Raw genomic sequence first — 7,190 nt, forward strand, 5'->3', positions numbered from 1 at the left:
ATCTAATATTCTCAAATATACATGTATAAAGTCACATATGAAGATCGGTTTAATATTCACGTGTATGTTGTGCATGTTAACATGTTAACATGCATATTTGGTGATTAGTAGATGTATTAACATAACACAAGGATGTGTATTTGTTACACGTATCATGCATAGATTGAAAACAGGTCCATCCCGCTTTAAAATGGGGTCCTACAAAAAAACAAACGGAAAACATCCTCTTCTCCGTTTCCGCAAGTACGAAAACGGGCAGAACAAAAGTAGAAAATGGTACAGGACGGGATTAAAAACAGAATCGTTGGACGCAAGGAGGGGCAAGATTGATGAGAAGGAGGGAATGTTATTTTATTTCTTATGCATAGCATAGACCTTAAGCTTAAGGTGCTTTTTTTTAAACATATTGTAGATGCTCTTATATTGGTTTAAAGTCTTGTCCATGGCCCGAACATATGACCGCCGCCACAGGCGCACGTCTAGCCAAGACATACAGTTTGGTTTCAGATGTACCGTCGTCCTGTTCGCATGGTTGAAGGTACCGCTACCTAATTCGTTATGAAAGAAAAATATTGTTTGTTAGTTGATAAAATATGACTTATAAGTCAAGTGAACACGACGTGTAATGCAAAAAGTATATAGTAACATATAGACTATTTACTACTATAAATAAAGCAAAAAAAAACGATGATATACGACCTAAAAATGAAAATGCCATTTCGGCGGGTCACGTTGAAGAATGCTTATTATGGATTGGAACTTGGAAGGGTGAGGGCAAGGAAAAGTATAATAATAATAAAGCCAGGATGACAAATGCAACATCGTCATCGTCGGACACGAACTGGTTGGTGGTAAAATACTGTGCAGCTGTTGAATTGAAGATATTCGTCGTGTCGTGACCGTGGTGGACTGGTGGGGTTGTTGAAGTTGAAGGTGACTGAGCGGCGCTGGTGTGGTGAGCGGAGGACGGAGGAGAGCTCCGCGCTGTAGCTGTCGTCGTGGGTTGCCGAGTGCCCGAGTGTGCCGCGCCGCGGGGTTCGTTCTGGTAGGCCCCATTCCTGACCCCGTGCTGTAAAAAAGTGCCTTGCAACTTGACGATATGTACTGTGCTGTGAATTTTCAGGAAAAGGAGATTTTTTGAACTTTTTATTTAATTAAAGGAGTGCCGTACTAGTAGTACGTTGCCGACTTCCCCGTACTGCGCTGCGCTGCACACTTCGTCGTCCGGTACGGTACGGGCGTGCGCACGCACGTACGGATGTGCTGTCCCTGTCCCAGCACAAACACCACTCCTATCACACAGTCCGTCGACCTTGCGAGATGGCTCCCGTCCTGTGATCTTGTCCTGCCCGTGCACGCTCACGGCTCACCTGTGTGTCGTGCACTGCAGAACCATGCAAGTTTTTTCTTTCTTCTGTATACCAATAAAACCTGTGCAATATCCTCTCCTCTGCATGTCCTTCCAACTACTAGTAGTGTACGTAGCTTCATGGTCTCGCATGCAGGAGTATTCTCCCCTGGGCTGTTGGTTTCCCCGTATGGCCAGCCACCAACGTGAGATTTGATCAGCAAAAAGATGAGGCAATAATTAACCTCGATCGGGATATTCTGGGCGAGGCCGAGAGACCACCCCACTGCCCAGCTGGACCATGTGTTGGATGGAGTAGTGACTTTTCTTACCGTCCTGGTCATTTGTTTAATCCGATCGATGATGGGACTTGACGGCAGTGTGATTTCGGTAACCTCCCCGTTCCCACTTTGGGTTCCCGTGTGATTGATCCTCCCAAGTCCCAACCGTGGCTTGTTTAACCTCATCCATGAGGCTTCATCAGGAGCGTTATTTTACAGCGGGTCGGTAACTCGGCCTTCGGTTATTATTATTATTATCCCAGAGGCCAGAAAGTGACCAGCAGCCGGGCTCCTCTGCTCTCCCAGCAGTAAGATCGAAATTCAAAAAGGATAAGTTAACAAGCTGTATTATTTGGCCGGCCTGCAATTCTCCATGCCAACAACACATTGAGGCCTTGTTTAGATTACCTCAAAGTTCTAAGTTTTTTCATTCTCTCTCCATCACATCAATTTTTGAACGCATGTATGGAGCATTAAATGTAGGTAAAAAAAGTAACTAATTGCACAGTTTGGTTGTAAATCACGAGACGAATCTTTTGAGCCTAGTTAGTCCATGATCGGACAAAGTTTGTTAAATACAAACGAAACGTGCTACAGTGTCCAGATTGTAAAAAATTGCAATCTAAACCAGGCCTGAAGCACTCCTACATAGCAGTAGTTGGAACACCCTCTAATCGGTAGATACGAGGACAAGTCACCAGCGCAATCCACTCTGGTGCTTGGTGCGTACAAATTTGACTGGCTCACAGACCAGTTGTAGTTTACACATGTCGGCACCCGAACGACCGTCTGACTCAGCGCGCGTGCGCTGGTAGGATTAGGAGCGCGCGCTCATTAGAATTAATAGCGACGCGCGTCCGTCCAGAGACCCAGCAGCGCACGTATGCATTCCCGATGTGCAGACAGCGGGCTGGTGCGAGTGCGATACATGGGCCGGAAAATCAAGTTTTTTCTTTCTTCTCATGTCTAGCTTTTTTTCTTTCTTCTCATGGCCAGCCCATTGTTGTTTCTCTTGTCTGGATTCTGGGCCTATGGGCCAATTTGGATTTTACGAGTTTTTTTTTTCTCTTTCGGGACAGCGGGTTTGTGGGAGATGAAAAGTGCGGGGAGATGGTTTGACTGTAGAAGTACTTAATAGGTAACTTGCCAGTAGGACAGGAGAAAAGATGTGAACAATTTCAGGATCTACATTTGGAGGTATCAGCTCACTTTTGTGGCATTTGCCTCTGTTTTTGCTGTGTGCGTATTCAAAATTGTCGATAGGATCCTTTTCACATTTTTTTTGTCTTTTTGGAAAGGATCCTGATGGCTTGTGCATTTCATTTGCCATGGCTGCCTTTTTTTCGTTTATACGGTGGCCCGTTTCCATTTACATTAAGGATTATCGGGTTAAAAGGACAGAACCCCCCTTGGTGTTATTAGGGGAGACTAGTATATTGCCCGTGCTAACGCTACGATGCAATTTAGAAACACAAATCAATAAGAAGCATAATAACTCACCTAACAAAATAATAAGCATTATAACTCTGTTGAAAGTGAGATGCCCTACACTAAAAAAATATTAGTACATCACTTTAGTCGAATTGGCTGCTCTCCTACACTAATCACCAAGCAACTGGTGTGATTAGCTTGGACAAATTCTGAAACCTCCTTCCATTCCCAAATATGGAGCAAATCAAAACCTTCTTCATATTTGGGTCCAATAAACTTACAAATTCACTAATAAAGTGCATGCTTACCTTTGTGTTCAATGTTACCGGATCATTCTTGTAACATTTGGTTTTGTACTGCAGATTACAAGTGCATGCTTACAGATTCATTCACATGATAGCGTTGAGTATATAAAGCTACCATGTTTTCATATCCTCATTTCTTACTGAAGAGTAGCCTTCATAGATTTATATTTCCTGAAGGAAAATCAATTTAGCATGATAATGGAAAACGAAATGAATCAATATAACAGAAACATACCACTAAAGCTAGCTAATGCTTCGATCTTTTTTTAAAACTTAAAAATCTTAGCTTTTGAAATGTTGAAAATATAACAAATTTTCCCTAAACATGCTCTGGTCATTCAAAAAAAATATAAATAAGCAGCAGGTGGTCAGTTTAACAAGGATTTTTCTAGAAGCAGGTTAATTTAGCACTTTTGAGTCAAGAAAAGGTTATGTTGTTAATGATAGTAAGTCCATCAATCAAAGTCTTATTTTTTTGGGGTCATCACAGGCAACAAATCCCATCTTGCATTTCCACAAAGGATATGAAACATGCACTTTGCAGCTTCTAGAATCATCTCCAGCACCTTCTGGTTGAGCAGCGACTCGTCATCATGCAGTCCCTAAATCCACCGAGACCGAGCTTCAGCTCGGATGGGAAAGGCTTGTGGTGGGCAGCCTAGCATCTCTCGCGTAGACCCACAACGAGATTCAAGAAGGACGTGGTCTTCTAGATCTGAGTGTAGTTGTAGGTTTGTTGGTACACGGGTGGTGTGAGTAGCGTGCATGTGTACGAAAAGATGCTACAACTGTAATCCAGATGAGAGGCAAAAAAAAAAAGTCCCTAAATCCACCATGTGAAAAAAACAAATAAATCTTTCACGCAAAAAGGCGCTCAAAAATCAAAATCGCATCATTGAACTACAGAGGCTGAGCAAACAAAAAGCAAATACACCTGCTTCGTGGAGCCTGATAATAGCAGTGCTTTGCTTGGTGCAGCAGCAGCAGAACTCTGCATTTGCATCATCAGCCTCCTGTTGGCGCCAAGTACTGCACTGCACTGCAGCGTTGCTCCTGGCTTTGCTGCTTGCTACTCAGGCGCACCACAGGGAGAGCGAGCAGCGGCCGCCCGATGACCATCTGTGCAGGAGCTCGCCCAGGCACAGCACGGCATACACCAGCACGACGAGCTTGAGTAGGACCGGCAGGTACTGTGAGAGCTCCAAGCTCTACGACTGCAGCACCTGGCAGAGAAGGAACAGAGACAAACGCGATCTGAGAAATGAGGGGAAAAAATTAACCTTCCCGTCCGCGGGCGAGGAGTGGCAGCCGGCGCAACGTACGTACCATGGCGACTTCGGCGACGTTCGCTCGCCGTCCCGACGACGACGTGGCGCCGGCGGTGACGCCGCTGGAGGGCGGCAGCACCAGGGGCTTGTTATTCCGCTTGGCCACGACGGCCTCTCACCGCATGGCGCCCTTGCTGGGCCTCGTCGCGGTGGAGCAGTTCCAGAGGCGCTGCATGTCCTTGCTCTGGAGCTGAGGGGCCTCACGATGAAGTCCTCGGCGCCGGCGTTCAGGCATCTGCTCCGAGCAAGCAGTAGATCGTGGAGACGGGGACGGACGACCGCCGTCGTCGCGGGGCCAGGAGACGGGGACGGAGGCGTGATCGTGGGCCGCGGGGACTGGAGACGGTCACGATCGGGAGAGGCGAGAGGCCTGGAGACGGTGACGCCACAACCTGGCTTGCGCACAACGCTTGTCGTCCAGTAATGATCCAACTTCTAGCCCATGCCAAGGTCATCTGCTCCTCAAATCTAGACATTTGGGCCTTGTTTAGTTGCAAGCTTTGGATGTGCAAAGCTGGCAAAATGCACTGTAGCGTCACTGTAACATTTCATTTGTATTTAGTAATAATTGTCCGACCGTTGACTAATTAGACTCAAAATGTTCGTACACTTGCCTTGCTGTTTCTATGTTTGGCGTGAATGAAAACAAAAGGCTACGTAGCTGCTCCTACACTTGCCTTGAGCTAGCTATTCATGCACAGGACGACAGTTGACAGAAACAGAACAGTGCGCAATGCAAACAAGAAGAGAGAGACAACGGAGTGGAGGAGGAATGAACGGGCTGCGCCGTCCAGCGAGCGGACAGAGCCGAGCAAGGCAGCGCGCTTTTCGTGGGCCTTTACTTTTAGCTCACCCGCACGGTGGCAACGGGCCTGCCCAACGCTTCCTCGCAGCCCAGGAGCCTAGCTCGACACGCCGCTTCCCTTCCCGTTGTGTGTCATGTCAGTGCATGGACATGAAGCACAAGCTGCGCGTGCATGTGCTGGCTCTCCGAGTGCCACCGCCAGGCGTCAGCGGCTGAGCCTGCCAGAGCCTCGCCCTCTCCTCTGCAGCTCTGGTCCTCTCTGCTCCGCTCTCCCGGGCACGGAAGGGAGTTTGTCCCGTTTCTTCTTTCCGACGAAAGGGAGCACTGGCACGGGCACGGCAGGTTTATTTCAATGGAGAGCGAACAAAACTCCCGACGAGGACGAGCTGACGCCGAGGAACGCGATGCATGTACTGTAAGCTAGTCAGTTAATGCAGCTTTGGCATTCAGCACATGGAGTTGCAGGACTGGTAAAAGACGCAAATTTTTTTTTAAAAAGGTGCGCATCCGGGGAATCGAACCCCGGTCAGTACCGTGGGAGGGTACTATGATACCACTACACCAGATGCGCCTTGATGGCATTCTTAAAATCAGAACCTCTTTTCTAGAACTAACGAGTTCAGCATAGAAGTTTACTTGAAAATAAGCGCCTGGTGTGTCGAAATCTTTAGTGCCTCTTGTACCAAAAATCGTAAACAACTACCGAAATACCGAATGAAGGGATAATAACGAATGCCTACCTAGTAGCAGAGAGGAAAATACTACTAGAACAGAAATTAATTCCTTGCCATAAACTCACTAACTTGTCTGGTACCCTCTTTGAAGTTTCTTTCCTGACTTTCGATGCTTAAGAAGAAGACGCTACGCACTCGGCAACTCTCATCATATGAAGTATGAACTGTGTTCAACAGGTCTGAAAATATCAAGAAAACGAACACTGTATGTACATCCATGCATGTTCCATCGGTCATGGCAATAATAAAAACGAATAATTTTTTCGAAAGCGTGCTTAGCACGTGTTTTATTAATAGAGGTTAGAGTTGGTACAATGATACATAGGACTCGCAAGTAATCCCAGGATTACCAATGAAATCCCACAGGCACAAACAAAAAGCAAGAAAACACGAGAGGGGGGACCCTCCACCTAAAGTTCCCAACCGGCTAAGCCTAATACAAGAAGACGACACATCGGTGGCAAGTAGTGTAGTGAAGACCGCAAAGGCGACGAGGCCAGCATCAACCTCAGCGACAAAGCATTCGCCAAGGGCACCAGCATGATAACAGCGGCAAAGCATCCGCTAGAGAAGACACTCAGGCGGCAAAGCATTCGCGGCTGGGGGACCATCACGCTCACAATAGCAAATCATCTGCCTGAGAGGGGAGACCGAAGCGGCACGGCAACCGCCCGAGCAATATGACGGCAAAGCATCCGTCAAAGAATAGCGACAACGGCAAAGCATCCGCTACAGAGAAGCAAACGACTGTGGCAACACTAGGCAACTACTGGACCAACCGAAGCGAAGACTAGCATGGAGCACAATCAGGCTTAGCAGAGCAAGGGGCAACACCTGGCAGGGGCTGACTCCGGCGAACGGCGCAGTGGGATCAAGCAAAGTGCATCAACGAAGCCTTCAAGAAGGTGACGACATACGCAGCAAGCTTCCTTCTGGTAAACATCAGCAGCAAGCTTCC

The 7,190-nt window shown here is 47.2% G+C and overlaps 1 non-coding gene across 1 annotated transcript; it reads right to left on the reverse strand.

Annotated features, from left to right (window-relative positions):
* Positions 1 to 5,998: 5,998 nt before the first annotated feature.
* On the reverse strand, positions 5,999 to 6,069 carry TRNAG-CCC (transfer RNA glycine (anticodon CCC)). The gene has a single exon. It is a non-coding gene; the product is annotated as a tRNA-Gly (tRNA).
* Between the last annotated feature and the right edge of the window lie 1,121 nt (positions 6,070 to 7,190).

Source organism: Miscanthus floridulus, chromosome 3, assembly GCF_019320115.1.
Source record: "Miscanthus floridulus cultivar M001 chromosome 3, ASM1932011v1, whole genome shotgun sequence".
NCBI classification, from domain to species: domain Eukaryota; kingdom Viridiplantae; phylum Streptophyta; class Magnoliopsida; order Poales; family Poaceae; genus Miscanthus; species Miscanthus floridulus.